Source organism: Schistocerca serialis, chromosome 2 (genome assembly GCF_023864345.2).
Source record: "Schistocerca serialis cubense isolate TAMUIC-IGC-003099 chromosome 2, iqSchSeri2.2, whole genome shotgun sequence".
NCBI classification, from domain to species: domain Eukaryota; kingdom Metazoa; phylum Arthropoda; class Insecta; order Orthoptera; family Acrididae; genus Schistocerca; species Schistocerca serialis.
The window spans coordinates 268982846-269008945 of NC_064639.1; the positions used below are offsets into that span (position 1 = coordinate 268982846).

General features: G+C 42.7%; 1 protein-coding gene across 1 annotated transcript in view; it reads left to right on the forward strand.

The window, feature by feature from the left end:
- The first annotated feature begins 21786 nt into the window (after positions 1–21786).
- The window catches only part of LOC126457027 (glutathione S-transferase 1-like), a 33142-nt gene continuing 28828 nt past the window's right edge, over positions 21787–26100 (forward strand). Inside the window, exon 1 of the mRNA XM_050093004.1 lies at positions 21787–21876. The gene's annotated coding sequence lies outside the window, so the exon portion shown is untranslated. The remainder of the gene's footprint in view (positions 21877–26100) is intronic.

Consider the following 26100-nt stretch of genomic DNA (forward strand, 5'->3'; position numbering starts at 1 on the left):
AATTACCACTGTTCTTTATTGCGAAAAAGCAGTTCGTGTGATTGATACAAACACCTTTCCTTGCTATCGCCTGAATTAGGAGTCTTATTGCTTGTTTGGTTTAATTAATTAATAGAATATCAAGCAATTGGTATAAAGAATGCTTTTTCCAAACTTTCTATAAAAGAAAGTCTGCTATCAAGACATTGCTTTTGTTCTATTACTTTATTTATGACTGAACGTTTCTACAACTGAAGACACTCGTCCATGCTCTGCACTGCAGTCGAGATCTGGCAACGTCGTTCTCTGTTCATTGGCTAACTGTGTTTTGTGACGTCAGATGCGCAGAACGAACCTAAACTCGGCCGCCAACATAAATGACGCGCACTTTAGTGACAGAAGACTGAGAATGCATTAAAAAATCAAGTGCAAACAAAATGAGAAGTGTGAAGAAAAATGTTCCATACACAGAAAACATGCTTATGTTTAGTAAATAGAGCAGCTGTGCGATTTCCATGTGACCGGAGGAGAGGAAACACGGCTACCAACTAAAAACAGGAAGAACTGTAAATAAACAATTATTTAAAAAAAGCAAGCAGTGAACGGTTTTATAATCTACCAATAATACACGTCAAAACAAAAGCGTATCATAAGTGTATCATTATAGATCCCAGTGATGTTGTCTTAAAGTGAAAAAAGCTGGGACGCATCTGGGAAAACAAAACACAGTGCAACAAGAGAAGGCGTTTTTATTGAAAACAAACAGAAAAGGGAATGGTTATCGGCAGCACTGAATCAGCATACAGAAAAGTCAAAACAACATTCGGTGAAATTCAAAGCAAGGACAGTAAGATCAATTAAAGCAGAGCTTCTAAAATCAGTGGAGAAAGTGACAACAGAACGAATATTCCCACTGGTGTGTAGAAAGTACGAAACTGGTGAGGTATCACAAGCTATCGGAAAAAACATCATCCACACAATTTCGATGACAGCAAGAGCTGACAAGTGCGAGAATTATCGCACAATCAACTTCTCATACATCCAAGTTGCTTACAAGAGTAATACACAGAATAATGGAAAAGTAAACTGAGGATCTGTTAGATGACGATCAGTCTGGCTTTAGGAGAGGTAAAGGTATCAGTGAGGCAATTATGACGTTCCAATTGAAAATGGATGCAAGACTGAAGGAAAATCAAGACACATTCGTAGAATTTGTCGATCTGGGAAACGCGTGCGACAATGCAAAAGGTGCAATGTGTCCGAAACTGAGAGAAATAGCGGTGAGATATAGGGAAAGACGGATAATATACAATATGTACAAAAAGCGAGAGGGACCAAGAACGAAGTGCTCGGATTAAAAAGGATGTAGGACAGGAATGTATTCTTTCGTCCCTACTATTCGATCTATAAGTCAAAGAAATACTGATAAAAATGGGAAAGAGAAAGGTTCAAGAATGGGATTGAAATTCAAGATGAAAAGATATCAGTCATCATATAAGTCTCTTTGATATAATGTTCTAAAAACTGTTCAGTCCCCTTGTAGCTGCTATAAGTAGACTCTTAAATGTTTTATAAGATTTTACCACAATTTTTTTTAAAAAGTCTTTTAACTATCAATGATAAGATGACATTGCTATCCGCAGTTAAAGTGAGGATAAATTACAGGACGTGCTGAATGGAATGAAAAGTCTGATGAGTACAGAATTTGGACTGACAGTAAATCGATGAAGGACGAAAGTAATGAGAAGTACCAGAAATGAGAACAGCGAGAAACTTAACGTCAGTATTGAAGGACGATGAAGTAGACGAAGTTAAGGAATTCTGATACGTAGGCAGCAAAATGACCGATGATGGTAGGAGTAAGGAGGACATAGAAAGCACACTAGCAATAGCAAAGAGGGCTTTCCTGACCAAGAGAAGTCTAATAGCATAAAACATAGGCATAATTTGAGGAAGAAATTCCTGAGAATGTACTTTTGGAGCAGAGCATTGTAATGTAGTGAAACATGGGCTGTGGGAAACCGGAACAGAACAAAATCGAAGCGTTTGAGATGTGGTGCTACAGAAGAATGTTGACAATTAGGTCGACTAATAAGGGAAGAAATGAAGAGGTTCTCCGCAAAATCGACGAGAAAAGGAATACATGGAGGACACTACCGAAAAAGTGGGACATGATGACAGGGCATCTGTTAAGCCACCAGAAAATAACTTCCGTAGTACTACAAGGAGAAGAAGAGAGTAAAAACTGTAAAGGAAGGTAGAGGGTGGACTACAGCCAGAAAATAACTGAGGGCGATGAGAGAAAGCTGTGCATACCTGTACTCTGTCTCTCTATAGTCTTAACGCTTACTCTTAACTACGAATACTCTAACCACGAAGTGGAAGAACTTGCGTACTCTTGTTAAGAAGTTGTTAAAGAGAATAAATTATTTTCTGTTATAAATAATGTGACTACGTCAGACCCCTCTCGGCTACAGCACTAAAGTATTCCTGACGCCCGCAAACGCGTATTTTATGGATTAGTTCCTTAGTTATCGGCAGGTTTCTGTTCATATGCTATGAGAATATGGACTGATTCTCTATGATTATGTGTCAATATTCAGGACACTGACTCGGATCTTTGCTCAGATCTCTTCTTGCGTCGACGCCTGTCGATTTTGAGACGTCATAATACTTACAGTGTCTACGCATGTTGGTATACAGTATGTATCAGGAGGAACAGTAGATACACTCCTGGAAATTGAAATAAGAACACCGTGAATTCATTGTCCCAGGAAGGGGAAACTTTATTGACACATTCCTGGGGTCAGATACATCACATGATCACACTGACAGAACCACAGGCACATAGACACAGGCAACAGAGCATGCACAATGTCGGCACTAGTACAGTGTATATCCACCTTTCGCAGCAATGCAGGCTGCTATTCTCCCATGGAGACGATCGTAGAGATGCTGGATGTAGTCCTGTGGAACGGCTTGCCATGCCATTTCCACCTGGCGCCTCAGTTGGACCAGCGTTCGTGCTGGACGTGCAGACCGCGTGAGACGACGCTTCATCCAGTCCCAAACATGCTCAATGGGGGACAGATCCGGAGATCTTGCTGGCCAGGGTAGTTGACTTACACCTTCTAGAGCACGTTGGGTGGCACGGGATACATGCGGACGTGCATTGTCCTGTTGGAACAGCAAGTTCCCTCGCCGGTCTAGGAATGGTAGAACGATGGGTTCGATGACGGTTTGGATGTACCGTGCACTATTCAGTGTCCCCTCGACGATCACCAGTGGTGTACGGCCTGTGTAGGAGATCGCTCCCCACACCATGATGCCGGGTGTTGGCCCTGTGTGCCTCGGTCGTATGCAGTCCTGATTGTGGCGCTCACCTGCACGGCGCCAAAGACGCATACGACCATCAATGGCACCAAGGCAGAAGCGACTCTCATCGCTGAAGACGACACGTCTCCATTCGTCCCTCCATTCACGCCTGTCGCGACACCACTGGAGGCGGGCTGCACGATGTTGTGGCGTGAGCGGAAGACGGCCTAACGGTGTGCGGGACCGTAGCCCAGCTTCATGGAGACGGTTGCGAATGGTCCTCGCCGATACCCCAGGAGCAACAGTGTCCCTAATTCGCTGGGAAGTGGCGGTGCGGTCCCCTACGGCACTGCGTAGGATCCTACGGTCTTGGCGTGCATCTGTGCGTCGCTGCGGTCTGGTCCCAGGTCGACGGGCACGTGCACCTTCCGCTGACCACTGGTGACAACATCGATGTACTGTGGAGACCTCACGCCCCACGTGTTGAGCAATTCGGCGGTATGTCCACCCGGCCTCCCGCAAGCCCACTATACGCCCTCGTTCAAAGTCCGTCAACTGCACATACGGTTCACGTCCACGATGTCGCGGCATGCTACCAGTGTTAAAGACTGCGATGGAGCTCCGTATGCCACGGCAAACTGGCTGACACTGACGGCGGCGGTGCACAAATGCTGCGCAGCTAGCGCCATTCGACGGCCGACACCACGGTTCCTGGTGTGTCCGCTGTGCCATGCGTGTGATCATTGCTTGTACAGCCCTCTCGCAGTGTCCGGTGCAAGTATGGTGGGTCTGACACACCGGTGTCAATGTGTTCTTTTTTCCATTTCCAGGAGTGTATATTGGTAGGGAGATACGTCTGTTTTTTAATTGATAATTACTAACCTCGATACGTTTGCTTATCGTTCTTGGAAAGAGCGTTATGTATAAGCTTCAGGATCTTTACGAGCTACTTCCAGAGGGATTTGCGGAACCATGTGAAATGCATTCCTACTAAGGAGCAAGCACAGTCAGAGGAACGAACATGGCAGTTGCGTTAATTGATTTTTTTCATAAAAATGTGCTTGTTACTCAACTGTTACACACGTCAGAATATTTTGAAAGAGTATGGAATAGATTAGTCACAAAAAAATCTGATATTAACGAGAAGTAACTCCAAATTACTTTTGTAAGTAGGCTATTTAGGTTTTCATGTTGGTAACGCCACGTAGCACTCTGTATGAAACTCACTGACTGTGCTGTGTGCAGTCTGTGGCGGGTTGGCAATGTTGCAATATTGGCTATAGTAGTGCTGGGCAGTTGGATGTGGACAGCGCGTAGCGTTGCGCAGTTGGAGGTGAGCCACCAGCAGTGGTGGATGTGGGGGGAGAGATGGCAGAGATTTGAGAGCGGACGATCTGGATGTGTGTCCGTCAGAAAAAGGAAATTTGTAAGACTGGATCTCATGAACTGATATATATGACTTTTGAACACTATTAAGGTAAATACATTGTTTATTTTCTACCAAAATCTTTCATTTGCTAACTATGCCTATCAGTAGTTAATGCTTTCAGTAGTTAGAATCTCTTATTTAGCTGGTAGGATTGGCGCTCGCTGTAGTATTGCAGTAGTTCGAGTAGCGAAGATTTTTGTGAGTTAAGTGACTCATTAAAGGTATAGGTTATTGTTACTCACGGCCATTCTTTCGTAGGGATTATTGAAAGTCAGACTGCGTTGCGCTAAAAATATTGTGTGTCAGTTTAATGATGATCCGAATAAGTAAAGAGATAAATGTCTGAGTACGTTCAGTTTTGCTCAGCTGTTTGAAAATCAAATAACGTAGAGGTTTTCCAGCACTGTCGTTTATGAAATTTTCTAAGGGGATGTTTCACGTTTCTTCGAGACATTGTGCAGCGATTGGACATAAAGAAGAAAGGTATAGAGAGCGCTGTTTTGCCTCTTTTAGCCTCGCACTAGAAAAATTAATGAGATAGTAAAGTATAAGATTTAACGAGGATGGGACAGACTGTATCTTTCAGGCTGAAAATGTTTAGGTCTGAAGGTAATCAACCTCGTTTTCGCGGCTGATTTGGCATTACAAGGACAAAATAAAGAAGATACTGGCTGATTCTTGCAAAGAAAAAAAATAAAAATATAGCGTTAATGACGCTACCCGTTTACAGAGTTAGGGCCGTTACCGGTTTGGAAACGGCCGGTTCAACCTTTGACGCTCTTCACTTTTCCACATCTACATCTACATGACTACTCTGCAATTTACACTCGATTGCCTGGTAGATGGTTCTTCGAATAACCTTCATACTATTCCTCTACCGTTCCGATATCTAATAGCAGGTAGGACATCAACACTTCACTCTTCCAGTAAGAGTTCTGATTTCTCTTATTTCATTACAATGATCACTTCTTCCTACCTGTATGTAGGTTGGCAGCAATATTTTCGCAAGCCGAGGAAAAATATTATGACCAAAATTCCGTAAAAACATCTCACCCCAACGAAAAACACCTTTGTTCTAATGACTGTCACCTGAACTTGCTTATCATCTCCATGACACCCTCTCCCCTACTTAACGATAATATAAAACGAGCTGCGAATTCTTGGACTTTTTTGGATGTCCGACGTCAAATCCACCTGCTAAGGATCCCACAATACAGCAATACTCCAGCACAGGATGGACGAGTGTAGTCTCTTTAGTACACAAGTTGCATTTTCTAAGTGTTCTGCCAATAAAACACAGTCTTCTGTTTGCCTTACCCAAGAAATTATCTAAGCGATTGTTCCAATTTACATTGTTCGTAATTGTAATTACCGGGTATACCAGTTGAAATGACAGCCTTCGGATTAATATGATTTATCGCGTAACCGAAACAATCTAACGCATTTCCTTTTGTACTCATGTGGATGACCTCAGACTTTTCATTATTCAGAGACAATTACCACTTTTCGCACCATACAGATGACGTGTCTAAAACATTTTGCAGTTGGTTTTGATGTTCTCATGACTTTACTAGGCGGTAAATTACAGCATCGCCTGCTAACAGTCTAAGATGGCTGCTCAGATTTTCTCCTAAACCGTTTGTATAGATTAGGAGCAACAGAGGGCCTATAATACTTCCTTGAGGAACGCCTGATATAACTTATGTTCTAATCGATGAATTTTCATCGGTTACTAGCACTGCGACCTTTGTGACACGAAATCACGCATCCAGTCGAACGAATGAAGCGGTATTCCATAGCAGTGCAGTTTGATTAGATTTGTGAAGAACCGTGTGAAAAGCCTTGTAGAAATATGGAATCAAAATGAGATCGGCTATCGATAGTACTGTTTACTTGGAGATAATAAAAAACTAGTTGTTTTTCACAAGAACGATGTAATCTCAATCAGTGCTTTGTGTCAGTATCCTCTTACCGTCGAAGTTATTCATAATCATTGAACACAGTATATGTCCAAAAATCCTACTGCAAACGGACTTCTTCGGATTACTCCTGCGTACATTCTTGAGAGTTGGTGTAACTTGCACAACTTTCCAATCTTCCGGTACGGATATTGTGTCAAACGAGCGGCTGTATGTGATAGCTACGTATGGGGCTATTCTGTCCGCATACTCTGAAAGGAACCTAGTTGGTATACTATCTGGGCCGGAAGACTTGCCTTTATTAAGTGAGTGAAGTAGCTTTGCTACAGCGAGCATATTTACTTTTCAGTTACTGATGTTGGCAGTTGTCCTTCATTCATTTGCAAGGATCAACTTACGTAAATGTGAAGAGCAGTCTGAAGATAAATCTGTTGGTTCGAAATCATTAATGGCGCTATTTGTGTACATAAATAGCGTTATTAAAAGTTAGGGTAGCTGTTTCCTTCTTTGCAACACCCAACCTTTATTTTGTACACATCCACGGTCTCAAAATATCGGTTTAGGATAAAACAGCAAGCAAACAAGACTTTCAAGAAATGGTTCAATAAACTGGATGTAGAAGTAGAAGGGATAGTACTAAAGATACGTTACAAGATAACGCGTCGTTCAGACCTGAAAAAGAAAAGCCTACGAAACTGATGTTTAAAAAAATCAAGAGAGCAGACAAATTTAAATATATTTGGGAATGGACGAAGCCAACTGAGCTTCGTAAATAAGAAGCAATGGAACAGCAGGAATGGATGTAAGGACGCTAACCCAAACCTCGTACAAGAATGTGATTTCCTTCAAAGATAAATAATGTAACATTCGTAAAGACTGGTTCACTCTATAGTTCACGCTGAATAAGAAACGAAACTGTATCAAATATAGAAGGAAGAAAGAAAAAGGAACAATTTGAGGGAAAGATGGTTAATAGTGGATTATGATGTTCATACAAATAGAGAAAAGAAGACATGACACGCAAGAGAAGACCGATGTACTGTAAACATACACTACTGGCCATTAAAATTGCTACACCACGAAGATGACGTGCTACAGACGCGAAATTTAACCGACAGGAAGAAGATGCTGTGATATGCAAATGATTAGCTTTTAAGAGCATTCACACAACGTTGGCGCCGGTGGCGACACCTACAACGTGCTCACATGAGGAAAGTTTCCAAACGATTTCTCATACACAAACAGTAGTTGAACGGCGTTGCCTGGTGAAACGTTATTGTGATGCCTGGTGTAAGGAGGAGAAATGCGTAACATCACGTTTCCGACTTTGATAAAGGTCGGATTGTAGCTTATCGCGATTGCAGTTTATCGTATCGTGACATTGCTGCTCGCGTTGGTCGAGATCCAATGACTTTTAGTAGAATATGGAATCGGTGGGTTCAGGAGGGTAATACGGTATTCCATGCTGGATCCCAACGGCCTTGTATCACTAGCAGTCGGGATGACAGGCAGCATATCCGCATAGCTGTAGCGGATCATGCAGCCATCTCGATCCCTGAGTCAACAGATGGGGACGTTTGCAAGACAACAACCATCTGCACGAACAGTTCGACGACGTTTGCAGCTGCATGGACTATCAGCTCGGAGACCATGGCTGCGGTTACCCTTGACGCTGCATCACAGGCAGGAGTGCCTGCGATGGTGTACTCAACGACGAACCTGAGTGCACGAATGGGAAAACGTCATTTTTTCTGATGAATCTGTTTACAGCATCATGATGGACGTATCCGTGTTTGGCGACATCGCGAAGAACGCACATTGGAAGCGTGTATTCTTCATCACCATACTGGCGTATCACCCGGCGTGATGGTATGGGGTGCCATTGGTTACACGTATCGGTCACCTCTTGTTCGCACTGACGGCACTTTGAACATTAGATTTTAGATGTGTTACAACCCATGGCTCTATACTTCTTTCGATTCCTGCGAAACCCTACATTTCAGCAGGATAATGCACGACCGCATGTTGCAAGTCCTGTACCGGCCTTTCTGCATACAGAAAATGCTCGACTGCTGCCCTGACCAGCACATTCTCCAGATGTCTCACCAATTGAAAACGATTGGTCAATGGTGGCCGGGCAACTGGCTCGTCGCCGGCCGAAGTGGCCGCGCGGTTCTGGCGCTGCAGTCTGGAACCGCGAGACCGCTACGGTCGCAGGTTCGAATCCTGCCTCGGGCATGGATGTTTGTGATGTCCTTAGATTAGTTAGGTTTAACTAGTTGTAAGTTCTAGGGGACTAATGACCTCAGCAGTTGAGTCCCATAGTGCTCAGAGCCATTTGAACCATTTTTTGAACCAACTGGCTCGTCAAAATACGCCAGTCACTACTCTTGATGAACTGTGGTATCGTGTTGAAGCTGCATGGGCAGCTGTACCTGTACACGCCATCCAAGCTGTGTTTGACTCAATGCCCATGCGTATCAAGGCCGGTTTTACAGCCAGGGGTGGTTGTTCTGGGTACTGATTTCTCAGGATCTATGCACCCAAATTGCAGGAAAATGTAATCACATGTCATTTCTAGTATAATATATTTGTCCAATGAATACCAGTTTATCATCTGCATTTCTTCTTGGAGTAGCAATTTTAATGGTCAGTAGCGTATTATAAGAATGAGTCAGGGACGATTAACGAAGAAAATTTTCGCTTTGTAACTTAAAAGAAGTGACCAATTACAAGGGGTTTCAGGTTAGAGCAACTGTTCAGAAGAAAAGAGGAAGACGCCCCCTAAAAGAACGAAGAACGAATTAGAACTGGAGCACCATAGGACTTTGGCTAATTTTGATTGTTTATACGATTAGGTATTAGTACGTAATGAACTTCTGTATTAGTCTAGCTTGTAAAGGTAGCGAGCCTGCGGTTCTAATCATGAGTACATGACATTACACTGGCCACATAAAGAGCTTCCGTTCTGTCAGCCATTTAGTCTCTCTCTCTGTCGTGCGGGCGGCTTTTACTTTGCCCTGCAGCGAGCAGCGAGTGGCCGCACTGTCATACCGGTAAGACACTGTCACGTGATACGTTCCAAGCAGTAACTTTAATAGTGTCGCGATTAATCATGTCCTCAGTGAAAGTTTTTTATCGCCATGCGGCCCACTTTTAAAAACTTTTAACATCCGCTCACTATAAAATATTTTTCTGTTTTCTTTTTAGACGCCGGCATGATTTTGAGGAATGGAGCACATCTTCGTTACCTTTCGCTCGCCACAGTATTGACAGCATTCACCGAATAGTAAGTTTTGGCTAGGGGTGATGAGTATGCCTATGATCTTGTGACGTTGTGAGTATATGTTAGACTTTCCCTTATTAATTTTAATATCCACAAATTGGGTTGACACTGTATCTTTTTACATTGTAGGTTACATCTAATGATGCGGATTTATGCTGCGCAACCGGTTTGGTTTTAACAAAAAACAATTTTACAGCTGTTAGTGGAATTCTTCCTAACATCAACAACGATGAAATTCTGAGAGCAGAACAAGAAGCAAACGCGAAAAATCGGTTATACTCTTCGGTTTACTGTAAATCACAACGATGAAGAAGAAGAAACAGTCAGGACCGGTGCTGCATGATAAACAGTTTCCTGTAAGGTCTGGGTCTAGTTCAAGGAGGAGATAACTTTTGCCCTCGCAGGGGTTATCTCCCGAGGCTTTCACTCAGTAACATCCAGCGGCATTCCACACTTCTACAACAGCGCTGTTGCGTAACACAAAAACAGAAGCAAGAGAACAAATATTGTGATGCCGCTTAGAGAAGTGAAAGTGTCGGAAAGGCGAAAAATCGTAAACAAAATATGGCTTATAGCAGCTCGACGCGGCAGACTGGCAGTGTGTGTGTGTGTGTGTGTATATGTACGATGTTGGAAATACCTTCTTCATCTCTTGCAGATACAATGCTCGAGAAACGTACTCCTTACAATAAGGCAGAATTGAAGTAATTCTTTCCCTTTTTTGTAGCAAAGAAAATAATAACCCTAATACCTACGATACATACTCTTACACTGATACCTTTGCGTAGAATAAGTTTCCAGCAGAAAGGCTTCAGTTAATATCGGTTGCTCCTTACATCAAAGGACAGTGAAACAGAAGTAAATCGGTACCTAATACATACTTGAAAAAGTAAGATGTACCAATGCAACAGGAGGAGGACAAAGATGTCATTAGAGACGGAGTAGAAGCTCGGATTAGGGAAGGATGGGGAAGAAAATCGGCCGTGTCGTTTCAAAGGAACCCTCTCAGCATTTGCCTGAAGAGATTTAGGGAAATCACGGAAAACCTAAATCAGGACGGCCGGACGCGGGTTTGAACAATCGTCCTCCCTAATGCAACTCCAGTATGCTAACCACTGCGCCACGTTGCTAGGTTTGCATCAGCGAGTTATTTAATCAGTCCTTCTACAATAAGGATTGATTACATTTGTTTCTCCCTCAGGTACGCTGTTAAGCTGTTTATGCTGGTTTTGTCTGTCATGGTTACATAACACCAACATGCAACGAGGAACTATGTTTAAGGGCTACACATATAAATAGAATGTTGAACGTAACCTGCCCTTTTCCTAATAGGCGGGCCAAAGATAAACTAGAGTAATATCTCATCATGAAATTATGTGGTGACTCCTGAAAAAAAAAATAGTAACTGGCGAAGGTTTAGAAGCAGTCCGCACCGTCAACAGTTAAGAAATGGATGGTTCGTTTCCAACATTCTCGCACTTCTCTTGACGATGATGCTGGTGAAGAACTACCCTAAAGTGTTACCACAAGTGAAAACGTGAAAATGTGCATAGTACGCTAATGTCAAATGGTTCAAATGGCTCTGAGCACTATGGGACTTAACATCCGTGGTCATCAGTCCCCTAGAACTTAGAACTAATTAAACCTAACTAACCTAAGGACACCACACACATCCATGCCCGAGGCAGGATTCGAACCTGCGACCGTAGCAGTCCCGCGGTTCCGGACTGAGCGACTGAACCGCTAGACCACCGCGGCCGGCGCTATCGTCAGATTGGCTATTAAACATATATAAAATAGCCTGTATCTTACCGAAAATTACATTATACACGAAGAATTATTTGCGAAAAAATTTGCGCGACACGGGTGTCGATATATTTAAATATGGCGAAAAGCAAAAACGAAAACGAATTTTTCGACATTTGTCTGGCCTGATTAAAATAGTACGCGATTGATTTAATTCATCCATTTCTTACTACGGTTGAAGTTAGCGGGTGGAAATATGTGACATTGCATCAAAGAAGGGGAAGTTTATTTTATTGCCGGCAAGGTTATCACAAGATACTCTTGGGCTGAAGTAGAAGGATATAACATACGTGGGAAGTGATACAAAATGGTTCAAATGGCTCTGAGCACTATGGGACTCAACATCTTAGGTCATAAGTCCCCTAGAACTTGTAACTACTTAAACCTAAATAACCTAAGGACATCACACACACCCATGCCCGAGGCAGGATTCGAACCTGCGACCGTAGCAGCCTCGCGGTTCCGGACTGCAGCGCCAGAACCGCACGGCCACCGCGGTCGGCGGAAGTGATACAAATTGCAAACGAAAGGAAGTTTTTATTCATCAGGAATGCCGCCTCTTTGAATAAAAGTGCTTCCGCATTGGGATAAGCGAGCGATTTCCAGTGAGAAGTATGTTTGGAAGAAGATTATAATCTATTGAAGTCGTACACAAGTATTTTTCAGATCTTTCCGAAACACATTGTAGGGTCGGAATCTGCTGATTATAAAAGGTTGCACCACTAAAAGACGTCGAAAATTAAGTCCCTTTTTCTCCCCACAAAAATAATAACGTTCACTACCGCCTGAGAGTTCTCCACTTGGCTTTAATTGAATTACTCGCACTCATACATTTTTCTGAGTAAAAAGTTAGTGGTTTAATAGCATATCAGTCAATAAATTTAAAGAAGGCTTTGCAGACATGGTGTTACAAGACTGCATCATTTGCAATGTCAGTACAGAATTGTGCCGTTTGCAACGGCATTTCAAAATTGCGCATGTTTAGAGAACCATATCGACATATGACGGTTTTCTTGTGCAGTTACAAACTCTCTAAGGCTTACAAATCAAATGAGCTTCAAGACTTCACCATTAGATCTTGAAGCACACAAATGAGAGCGATACGTGACGATTTTTATCAAAAGTTCCACAGATGGGAAAGCCAGCTAATGTAAGTTAAAAATTTATAAATTTGTGATAAGATCTCATGGGAGCAAACTGCTTGGGTCAAAGATCCATAAGCTTACACACTACTTAATCTAGCTTCCGCTATGGACAACACACACACCCATGCCCGAGGGAGGACGCGAATCTTCAACGGGTAAGCCGCCCGGACCGTGACAAGACGCCTCAAAAGTGGTTCAAATGGATCTGAGCACCATGGGACTTAACTGCTGAGGTCATCAGTCCCCTAGAACTTAGAACAACTTAAACGTAACTAACCTAAGGAAATCTCACACACATCCATGCCCGAGGCAGGATACGAACCTGCGATCGTAGCGGTCGCGCGGTTCCAGACTGTAGCGCCTAGAACCGCTCTGCTACTCCTGTCGGCCAAGACGCCTCAGACCGCGTGGCTACCCCACGCGGCAATGTAAGTTAATTTCCGTCCAGAAATGAAAATAATAATATTGTGGTTCGCGATCTTTGGATAAGAGTTCGGCTAGCTCTGATTTGGGGGCGAGAGCTATGAGGTATGAGTGGCAGCGAGGCTAGTGAGGCCGCGAGAGCAGTGAGCTGCGGGAGATGAAGGGAGCTTTACGCTGTGAAAGGAGGCCCGTTCCACATTGTCGACGATGCGCTGGGTTGCGAGCGCCGAACCGAGGAAAGACACCAAGCGATAGTGAATTGGTTGCTGCCTTCGAGTTGGCGCTGGAAGGAGTGCTTTTCCATCCTGCACTTCCCGGGATCACCTACGACCAATGCCAGTTTCTGAATCTGGTAAAGCATTTGTATGATCACAGCACGTTTATGTGTAAAGGAGAGAGTCCTGTACTCTTTAAAGCTCTAATAGTGCTTTGGGTCAAGCAAGTAAAGTATTTAATAGTGGCGTAATAAGACATCCCTTGAGACAGGCAATGTTCCGAAACAGTACTATCTCTGTAGCGATCGTGACCGTTAGGCTGCTTCCAGTGCCTGCAGAAGCCTACTGTTCCACTACTGAATTTTGTGATCTTTGTTAATGTTTGGGTGCGAATTTATTGACTGGTTTGTGGTTTAAAAATTGCTAATTTTTACAGGTGCTGTTCGCATGATTTAATAAAGGAACGTAATTGTGATTTCCTTTGGCCTGAATTGGTCACTCAAAGTTGTTGACCCGTGGAATTAACAAATTGTTAATTTATAATCTTAATCTATTGTAGGTGGCAGGGGTAAAATACAGGGAGCGAAAAGCTATTTACAATTTGTACTGAAACCAGATGGCAGTTATAAGAGTCGAGGGACATGAAAGAGAAGCAGTGGTTGGGAAGGGGGTGAGACAGGGATGTAGCATCTCCCCGATGTTATTCAGTCTGTATATTGAGCAAGCAGTAAAGGAAACAAAAGAAAAATTCGGAGTAGGGATTAAAGTCCATGGAGAAGAAATATAAAGTTTAAGGAACGCCGATGACATTGTAATTCTGTCAGAGACAGCAAAGGACTTGGAAGAGCAGTTGAACGGAAAGGAGCGTGTCTTGAAAGGAGGATATAAGATGAACATCAACAAAAGCAAAAGGAGGATCATGGAATGTAGTCGAATTAAGTCGGGTGATGCTGAGAGAATTAGATTAGGAAATTGTAAGGGGTCCGTAGGCCCTTACTATAAGTTTGCGACAGCACAGGTCGACAGGACAAACAATCGATAGTGTGTGTCGGGTTGCGAGAGCGAGAGCGAGTGTTGAGACAGAGTAGTGTGGTACGCGCTGTGGGCCGAGCCGGGTGGAGGTCTGTTGCTGGAATGCAAGATCGTACCGACAAAGGGAGTGGCCATCGCCGTGGTTTAACCCCTTTGTGTTAGGAATATTCGGGAAAGTGAAAAGGTATAATTACTAGTGTGATTCAGTGATATTTCTGTGCCGATATTTGTAATTACGCGTCTACCGCGCCGGCATCATTTGGATTGCAGTGTTGGATTGCAGTGTTGGATTGTAGTGTTGGATTACAATGATTGAAATTGCGTGTGACGATAATGAATAACTAAAGGGCCTGTGCTGAGATTAGCCGTTATTAATTCTGTACGACGAAGGCAGTGGCTGTCTCCTTACTTTGTGTTTTTGTGATAAATATAGGTTGTTGATTAATGAAGCTGTGTTGTTGTTCTTCTTGGCACCGGACATATCATTATTACAGCATTTGAGAAGGACAAAATGGAATGTAACAACTCCGTAGCAGTCCAATCCGATTGCCAGCCCCATTAGGCACACGGTCACATTAATTATTATCTATTTGGGCTGCTATCAGATCCCGATCGAGCGGGATAAGTCAGTAGATTAAACCGGAGTGTTACAAAATGAGACACTTAAAGTAGTAAAGGAGTTTTGTTATTTGGGGAGCAAAATAACTGATGATGGTCGAAGTAGAGAGGATACAAAATGAAGACTGGCAATGGCAAGGAAAGCGTTTCTGAAGAAGAGGAATTTGTTAACATCGAGTATAGATTTAAGTGTCAGGAACTCGTTTCTGAAAGTATTTGTATGGAGTGTAGCCATGTATGGAAGTGAAACGTGGACGATAAATAGTTTGGGCAAGAAGAGAATAGAAGCTTTTGAAATGTGGTGCTACCGAAGAATGCTGAAGATTAGATGGGTAGGTACTGAATAGAATTGGGGAGAAGAGGAGTTTGTGGCACAACTTGACTAGAAGAAGCGATCAGTTGGTTAGACATGTTCTGAGGCATCAAGGGATCACCAATTCAATACTAAAAATCGAAGAGGGAGACCATGATATGAATACACTAAGCAGGTTCAGAAGGATATAGGCTGCATTACGGACTGGGAGATGAAGCAGCTTGCACAGGATAGAGTAGCATGGAGAGCTGCATCAAACCAGTCTCAGGACTGAAGACCACAACATCAACAACAGTCTATTGTAGTTCAGTTCAATTTGTCGTCCCGTCCCCCGCCCCACAAAGCTAACGGTCAAGCGTCTCCCGCAGTTTATCGCTGCCCTGGTTAGCCACAAGTCTAGCGGAGCGGCTTTGACGACCGAGGTGCCTGTGTATGAAAACGGTCAAGGGATCGCATGTCGGTCTGCCAACTGCTCAATGCTCGAGCTGTAAAATTGCACATAATAATTTTATTGAATGCTTTGTCTTATTTCTTAAATATATTTGGATTTATATGCAGGGTGTTTGAAAAAGAACTCCACAGCTTTAAGTATAAATGTAATGGGGAAGTTAATGGAAAATTACATCAATGATTACATATAATGAAAGACAATTCCTTCAAGTTCTGTTTAATGTTAGTAGACGTCAAAGTGGGATCCATTTGTTGCCCTGCACACGCCGCGACGATATTCCACTCCTCGCCACGTATTCATCAACATTTCAGGTGTAACTGTCCCAACCGCCGCGACAATTCTTTCCCGTAAATGATTGATGTCTCTGATCTATTCACTGTGGCCCCAGAAGAAAAAGTCCAGCGGGGTTAAGTCTGGGCTGCGTGGTGGCCAAGGTATTGGTATACATGAATAGTTCAGATTAATGTCAGGACTTCAACATTTAATTTCAAGACGCTTATTAGTAACTGCAGGCTTGACATTCGCTCAAACCAGGCACTATGTGCATGCATGATTCTTTTTGTTGTTCTTTCCTTCCATCTTGATTAACAATCGGCAATCACTGTGTGGCTTCTGTTAACTTAGTTGCTTACCCAAATGTTTTCTGATTAACTTGTTCAGTCCAGGTTCATTATTTGACCTTTGCGAAGGTGTTGACACTTTAGTTCAATTGTAATACTTGTTGATAATTATCAATATTACCTGTATTTTGTGAATACCAGCACCCGTCTTTCATTTATATTAGGGCCACCTCTGTTTAAATAATTCAGTCCACTAAGTTATACTTCGTGCGTCACTTGTAACTAAATTCAAGTGATTGTGTGAAACGTGATCTGTGTATGACTGAGGTCACAATGTACAGGTCATTCTGACATCCGCAGGAGTATGTTGATTGCTCGACTGTAACCTCACAAAATCTGATGTTAAACCCTGTCTTGAACTCTACCGCGGTAATTGTTCAAAGACTGACGAAAGGCGAAGATGAGATGATATATGAACGGGATGGTACCTGTTCAACAGAAGTCGTTCAACGAATACGAGGTGCGGCTAGAAAAAAACCGGACTGATGCTGGAAAAAACATTTATTTACAATTATTTACAATTTCATGTTATCTCCTTCAATGCACTCTCCTCCTCGGTCTCGGCTCCATACGAATTTTCCACTGTTCATAGCAATGCTGCAGATCATTTTCGGTAAGTCCATACATTACTTCCGTCGCTTTTTCTTTTACTGCTTCAACAGTCTCAAATCTAGTTCCTTTCAAAGCTGACTTAACTTTAGGGAAAAGAAAAAAGTCACAGGGGGCCAAATCAGGTGAGTAGGGTGGATGATCTAAGATGGGAATGTTGTGTTTTGCCAAAAACGTCTTCACTGACAACGCACTGTGAGCTGGGGCATTGTCTTGGCGAAGGGTCCATGACTTTTTTCTCCACAAATCGTTCCGTTTTCTCCGTACTCGCTCACGTAGGGTAGCCAGGACGCTAATGTAATAATGCTGATTCACTGTTTGTCCCTCTGGTACCCAATCAATGTGCACAATTCCTTTGATGTCAAAAAAAAAAACAATCATCATTGCCTTGAATTTCGATTTTGACATTCGTGATTTTTTTTGTCGTGGAGAACCAGGAGTTTTTCAATGCATCGATTGGCGTTTAGTTTCGGGATCGTAAGTAAAAAAAAAACACGATTCATCGCAAGTAATAACATTTTGTAAGAAGGTGGGATCACTTTCAATGTTTTCCAGGATGTCAGAGCAAATCATTCTTCGGCGTTCCTTCTGTTCAATTGTGAGACACTTTGGAACCATTTTTGAACACACTTTGTTCATGTTGAAACTTTCATGAATAATCTGCCTAACACTTTCCTTGGCAACTCCTGTTAACTCAGACACTGCTCTGATAGTTAAACGGCGATCTTGTCGAACAAGTTTACCGATTTTTTCAATGTTTGCATCAGTTTTTGCTGACAATGGTCTGCCAGTGCGAGTGTCATCACTGGTGTCTTCGCGGCCATCTTTAAATCGTTTAAACCACTCAAACACTTGTGTTCGCGATAAACAATCATCGCCGTACACTTGTTGTAACATTACAAACGTTTCACTTGCAGATTTTCCTAGTTTGAAACAAAATTTGATGTTAACACGCTGTTCTTTCTGTACACTCAACATTTTCCGACGCACAGACAAAACGTCAACTACTTAAAACAGACGCCACGGGCAGACTGAGTGCAGGAGGCAGATGAAACTCGAGCAGTAGGCGGAGCGAGAGTCACGTGACAGGCCACGCGACTTTCAGCCTTATTGCATTCGTTTTATTGTTTCACCAGTACTAGTCCGGTTTTTTTCTAGCCACACCTCGTATATCGTGCACCAAAATTAATTCAGGTAACTAGGTAGGGCACTGCAATGGCATTACGAAAGATACGATACTGCAATGTCTGTGTTGTTAACAAGTAAGAGGCAATTCTCTGACTTTGTACCGTTCTTCTTAATAACACAGGCACTGCAGTATCGTATTCATCTGCCGATACCCTGACAGTGACTTTCAATTAATGTTCTCCCCTCTGTACGGGAATTACACAATGTGTAGCAGCGCAGGCTGTGAAGCATGAAGAAAGAAATATTGAAGTTTGGGTCTGGCCGTGAGATGTACACGGATAGCCAAAGCGGTTAAAGTGATCGCTCGCGCCTTTTAATCGTTGTATACGCAATTTGGTCTACGTAACAAATGAAGCCAATTGCGTCGTATACCATAGATTCGGATATACGATGACTAAAAAAATTCGTCTGAACAGATGCATAACACATAGAACACACAGAAATTGATTACAGATAACACATCAAGGTAACGCGCAAGAGGTACCTTTTATATTATTAATGAAAAAAGAGTAAAGAGCAGTAAAAATGTACTGATTTGCTCTGTAGTGATGCTGTATTTCGAGATTACCTTCAGGTGACGCGATGGCTTTCAAAGGTAAATACACTCCTGGAAATGGAAAAAAGAACACATTGACACCGGTGTGTCAGACCCACCATACTTGCTCCGGACAAGCGAGAGGGCTGTACAAGCAATGATCACACGCACGGCACAGCAGACACACCAGGAACCGCGGTGTTGGCCGTCGAATGGCGCTAGCTGCGCAGCATTTGTGCACCGCCGCCGTCAGTGTCAGCCAGTTTGCCGTGGCATACGGAGCTCCATCGCAGTCTTTAACACTGGTAGCATGCCGCGACAGCGAGGACGTGAACCGTATGTGCAGTTGACGGACTTTGAGCGAGGGCGTATAGTGGGCATGCGGGAGGCCGGGTGGACGTACCGCCGAATTGCTCAACACGTGGGGCGTGAGGTCTCCACAGTACATCGATGTTGTCGCCAGTGGTCGGCGGAAGGTGCACGTGCCCGTCGACCTGGGACCGGACCGCAGCGACGCACGGATGCACGCCAAGACCGTAGGATCCTACGCAGTGCCGTAGGGGACCGCACCGCCACTTCCCAGCAAATTAGGGACACTGTTGCTCCTGGGGTATCGGCGAGGACCATTCGCAACCGTCTCCATGAAGCTGGGCTACGGTCCCGCACACCGTTACGCCGTCTTCCGCTCACGCCCCAACATCGTGCAGCCCACCTCCAGTGGTGTCGCGACAGGCGTGAATGGAGGGACGAATGGAGACGTGTCGTCTTCAGCGATGAGAGTCGCTTCTGCCTTGGTGCCAATGATGGTCGTATGCGTGTTTGGCGCCGTGCAGGTGAGCGCCACAATCAGGACTGCATACGACCGAGGCACACAGGGCCAACACCCTGCATCATGGTGTGGGGAGCGATCTCCTACACTGGCCGTACACCACTGGTGATCGTCGAGGGGACACTGAATAGTGCACGGTACATCCAAACCGTCATCGAACCCATCGTTCTACCATTCCTAGACCGGCAAGGGAACTTGCTGTTCCAACAGGACAATGCACGTCCGCATGTATCCCGTGCCACCCAACGTGCTCTAGAAGGTGTAAGTCAACTACCCTGGCCAGCAAGATCTCCGGATCTGTCCCCCATTGAGCATGTTTGGGACTGGATGAAGCGTCGTCTCACGCGGTCTGCACGTCCAGCACGAACGCTGGTCCAACTGAGGCGCCAGGTGGAAATGGCATGGCAAGCCGTTCCACAGGACTACATCCAGCATCTCTACGATCGTCTCCATGGGAGAATAGCAGCCTGCATTGCTGCGAAAGGTGGATGTACACTGTACTAGTGCCGACATTGTGCATGCTCTGTTGCCTGTGTCTATGTGCCTGTGGTTCTGTCAGTGTGATCATGTGATGTATCTGACCCCAGGAATGTGTCAATAAAGTTTCCCCTTCCTGGGACAATGAATTCACGGTGTTCTTATTTCAATTTCCAGGAGTGTATAAAGCAACCGTGGCACTTAATAATTGTCCACAATATGGTGCAGTTTATTTATAATTTACTGCGTTTTCTGATGCGTGGATAGAAGAGATACTAGCGCGAAACAGGTTCTTCCGTTTTCTTGCACGCAGTTGCTCACTCAAGCGAAAGGAATGTGTAACTGGAACCGTTTTTGATGTTCAGCCTCACGAACAATTTAGTGTATTTCTGATGCTTTTCCTGCTAACAGTAAATGCTAGGGATGTTTCCTTGACGGAAACGCATCGTTATGAGGGGCGTCAGGCATCGCCTATCACGTGTCCAAATTGAAAATTACGATTCGGTAACATTACGCGTGTTATATTGCCAGAAATGACTTATGATTGCCGTCGTTAATTTAAAAACGGAAATATTCATTTTCTTCATTGTACGCAACAAGCCTACAAATATTCGTACATGCCTCCTTCTGATAGACTGAGTCTATGGAAACTATCGTGACACTGATACGTTTGTTTTGTCGTCAGCATTTGGCCTCTTTCTTCATAAATGTTTGTCTTTTGCTGACAAAAGTCTTTGACACACTTTTCTCTTACCAGTCGTATGTACAACCTTCATAAGTCACACCTCTACTATGTTCTGCTCCAAGCGAAAATTTCGGGAACTTCTCGTTCTAAGTGTCAGTTCTTTTTGTATTCACAGTAACACTGTCTTAAAAGAGTAGTGACCAAGGTGTTTCCACACTATTAAAGCGTATATGGGATCACAAAGTTGTGAATGTTGAACTTTAATGACTAAATAGAAACAGGAGTTACAGCAACAGAAATACACGTAGTGGATAGTTCACAGCGATTGCACTCCTGAACAGCACAACACTTTCTGATGTTTTGATAGCGTTGCGCGTCTTTTAAAAGACAGACATGGACACTTTTTTTTTCCACCTGAGGATTACTGTAATGGATAAAAGTTCGATTGACAGTTATAGAGCTAAGAATCGGTGCAAGAGCGGCCAAGCATCGTACAAAGGAACTTACCTGCTGAAATACGAGCTATTTAAAACAAATGTTGCGTATGGTTTGAAAAGAAGAGAGGTTTCATGAAAAATGAATCTACTACTTTTCGCATTATATCCCAGCGTGAAGCCGCAAAGAAACATTCTTTCATTGATTCTCCTACATAAGAAAACTACTGAGACCGCGAATATTGGATGTTATTAATTCCCGCACTAGTGAAATTCACCTACTCTGTTGCTTATTGGATCACACTTTTATTTTTTCTCAGAGGTTTCGGCAGGCGGAGATAATTTGATTACTCATGTTTGGTCATCGTCAGGTAGTTGTAGCGATAAAAGGCGTTACACCACGCTACATATTAATTCCAAGACGCCAGGCGCAGCGTCTGTCCATTTCGCTGTTTCATGGTGATAACGGTTATCTTATCAGTGTCTTTTTAGAGTTGTGCAGTTATATAAACACAGGAGAATCCTTCTGCGTACAGTATTCCAGAGGACTCCTTCCATTAGCTCACACGTAAGTTCAGCTGCTTTACAACCTAAACAATTTTTTAACTATAACAAATAGTATACATCATGTGCTGACAGTGTTCAACGACTAGCGGTAAGGCTCATAAGATAACATGAGAATGAAGTTCAATTACTTCTCGGGCAAAGTACGATAAACCGCGTCTTCCAACAGTGCTACGACCCTTAATTACTGTGCAGTCCAGGTCACGAAGGTAACAGAAATTTTTGCATTTGGTTGGCGAGGTAAAGTGAGAGAGTGGAGATTGATTTGTGACAACTGCATGCCAACGTATTCGACTAAATCTTCGACCTCTCTGCCGTGTCTTATGAAGCACAGTCGTGTGGTATTGAAGTAATCTGTCCGGCGGGGGCTTAAATGTAGTTGACCATCTTGGTACAACTCCAGAGTAATAAACTGTCGGAGAGCAGCGCGTTCAACTCCCTCCTTATAATAGCAACATCAGTCGTGAAAACATTACATTGAGGTGGTGACCATTAAAGACATTTACAAAGTCCATACATCTTAAAGGCTTGATACTACGGTAAGAGGTCAAGGGAAGGCAACAACGAACCATCTAAACTATGATCTTGTCAGGACGTTTCCATGTTTTCCGTATATTCCCTGCGGTCAATGTCTAAAGTAGGCCTGAGAAAAAGTTTTTTACTCTCTACACGTATTCTACGCATGAGTGATTTCAGAAGCCGTAGTGATAGTGAATAATACACTGATAGAATCGGGGACTGATCTTGCTGCACCTGAAACATATGTTGTGTCAGTTCGTGGAAATTTCTGGCTGGAGGATGATACGATGCATACTTCACCCCATGTCATCCCAGATTTGTTCTGTGGATAACAAATCAGGGAACTGGGTAGGCAAGTGAAGGATCCGTACAGTTTTCAAGTGTTTGTAATGTGAACTGAAGCGTGGGATCTTGCATTGCCCTGCTGGAATATACCACATGGTACCCACGTCATGAATGATACGACAACAGGGTTATTATTATCGTCACAGAGGGGAGAATACTGCACGTGAAGGATAGTGTACCTAGGAACAAATTATGTTTCCTGGTTGATGTTTCAGTCTAATGATCGAATTTAGAATTACATGAAGGAAAGCGCACTAGAGACCGCCATCAGAAGTTTCCGGCACTTTCTACTGCTTATAACCACCGCCTCGTTACGAAAACTTCATCCAAGCACTGTTAGTATCACAAATATTGCATTTAATATTTAATCTTTCAAGAGAAGGTGTTATATTAGCATTTACCTTCATTCGACTTCAGCGTCTAGGAGATAATTACAGAGAAGTCTTAATCGGGCATTTCATTATAAAAGACACAAGCACCTAGTTGATATTTAACACTTTCGAATTTCTTCTCAAACTCACTGATTACACGAAACTACAATATTTGTCCTCATGAAGAGTCATTTTCGTCATACTTTTTCGATACAAAAGACGTACAACGTTTCGTCGGGACACTCTGCCCGCAAACGAAGTCCAAATATCACCTGCTGCCATCCATCTGTTCATCAGGGCGAGTCGACACAATCCTACGATCTTCTCGTGTGTTCCTGGATGCACCCGTGCCTGCCCTTCTTGCCATAGCGTTTTCGGGGACAGTTTTGTCAGCATTTGTTCTGCAGTCACAGCAGTACAGGCAACTGTCTGTGCGATTTATCGTGCGGTGCTTTCACGTGCCACGACCGTACTCAAAGTGCGAAAGCTGACAATGAGTTGTAAGTGCGCGTAATCGGGGCATGCTTTCTGAAGTTCACCACTGAAGACCTTCAGCAACATTAGACACCAGTAATAGACATGTACTCACACCATTCTTTACCAGTAAGAATGGCTTTTTCTGTAAAACAAATACAAAAAGTAAACTTGTTTGAGGATCAAACTTTGATCAACATACCCTGTCGAAATACTGAAGTACCAGTTTCTTTTTTCGTTCGGTCAAAGTGTTCATGGTTTAACACTTTCTATGGCCGTCAGGAAACTTAGCCGTAAGTTTTGCAAATCGTACCAGAGGAAAATACTTGTCATTTCAGAAATTTTTGAAAGTTATGTACCAACGTTGTGATTATATTAACAGTGAAGAGTAAAAATCTGCGATGACAAGCAAAATTGGATGATCGATAGAGATAATTGATAGAAAAATAATTTATCAATTCTAAAACGACAGTAATTTAACTAGATCTGACATTGGCATCGGTGGTCCGTCAGAACCGATGTCTTCTCTACATTTATTCTCGATTTTCGTAACATTTGCAATTAGTTGCACTTATATGTAATGAGTAGCACGTACGAAAAATTTTTTCTGGCAAAACTCAAAAGTAGTGAAATGGGTTTCGTAACTCTAAAGAGAAATTAGAAGCTCCGAATAAAAATCATCTCACTGTAGATTCGTGAAATACACATGCACATGTACTAAAATATTGTTTAAGCTTTGCTTCCAGCTGCACGAATTGATAAATACCTGTTGTTAATGCTCTGGTAATAACATCTAATTACCCAGAAGTATAAAGTGGAATTAGAGACTGCGCATCTATTAATATTTAAGAGTTGGAGAATATGATGAGAGAAAAGGATGTGAAAGAATGCGAATCGAGTTACTGTTGATGAAACAATTCAGGCTCTTCCTGAAGTGATGTCTAAGGATACCACGGAAAGCTTGAATCAGGAAGGCCGCCGAATATAAACATCTATCTGAACCAATGCCTCATTCGAAAGAGAGATCCTGTCCAAAATATCAGATACGTCTACATCCGATGATTAAGAATATTTTCTAAAATATTTATTGCCCCACGTGGGACGGTTTATTTTAGGCAGTAGCACATATTTCGCTCCTCTTACTGACTATCCATTTAGATCATTTAGCACACTTCTACGTCACAAGAACTTTATAAGTTGCTGTATTTAAACGTTTTTCGTTATCTTCATTTACATATTTATATCTGGAGTTAGTTTAATTGAAGATGACTAATGAAGTAAGCAAATTTTCGTGACACGTTATGTTACATCACCAGGCTGTCTCCTTATCTGTGTGCAAGAAACACCGATACAGACATTATTTATTCGATTTATCTCATACTTGGCTTCCAAACTGTTATGATTCTCGAACACAGTGTCAACATTTTTGAAATAAACTGTTTAATTTCACTTGCATTTATTTACTATGGAACGTGGCAGGAAAAAGAAAGTGAGTAGAGGTAACGATGCGATAATATTTTAATGGGCAAAACCCATAAGTTTTCAAGTTAATCAGTTACATAGCAAAAGTTCTTATACGCAACGTTGTTCAATTTATTTATGAGTATTCTTGCTATGTTTAGTAAATAGTGTAATACTCTCAAACAGATTAACCGAAATGAAGAAACGAGGATGGATAAGTGTGATCGGATTGAAAAGGAAGATGTTGCACCGATATTACAGAACTGCATACGACAGCATATCACTGAGCTGAATTTAGTTTCCGTTGTTGCCAAATTAATTGATAGTTTTAACAAAAACACATACATGCCTTTTAAACACTAATATGAAACACTTATCCCTTCTCATTACGAACCAATAGCGAATAATGTCGACACAAGTATAGAATTGAAACGGTAATATAATGACACGTCACATCCTCCTAGTGGCCGAAACGTTCACCAGTAATAATTTTTTTATAATACAACACGGTACCATACCGAGAATTTTATGTCAACTGATTCTGGCCTTAGAAGTTTAAAAATATAAATTTATTCGTATTTTCGTTTCCTATCCACCTCAATTTTTTTGCAAAAAATGTACCTCGTCATTAATTATTTCAATTATGGCGACCTTGAGGGTCTTCCCGTGGTGACGGTGCTGCTCTCAACCTCTACTATGAAGTACGACCGCTGAGTTGTAGTGTACGGCTACCACTATAACTAACTTCATATGATTTGTCAGAATACGAAAGTAGTTAACCGTTCTGGATTCCTGTTTGTAATGTTTACAAATCGTCACATATTATAAAAATATGTGTGTGTGTGTATGTGTGTATGTTTCGTATGTCTTCCTACACCACTGGACCGATTTCAACCAGTCTTGGTACACATATACCTTACTGTCAGACGAAGATTACTTTGGTGGATGAGAACTACTTACCTATCAAAGGGGTGGGGGCGAGTGTGAGAAAGACGCGTGAATTCCCAGATTTCGTATGAGAATCGGAGCACTTAACGACTTTTAACAAACATTAGGTA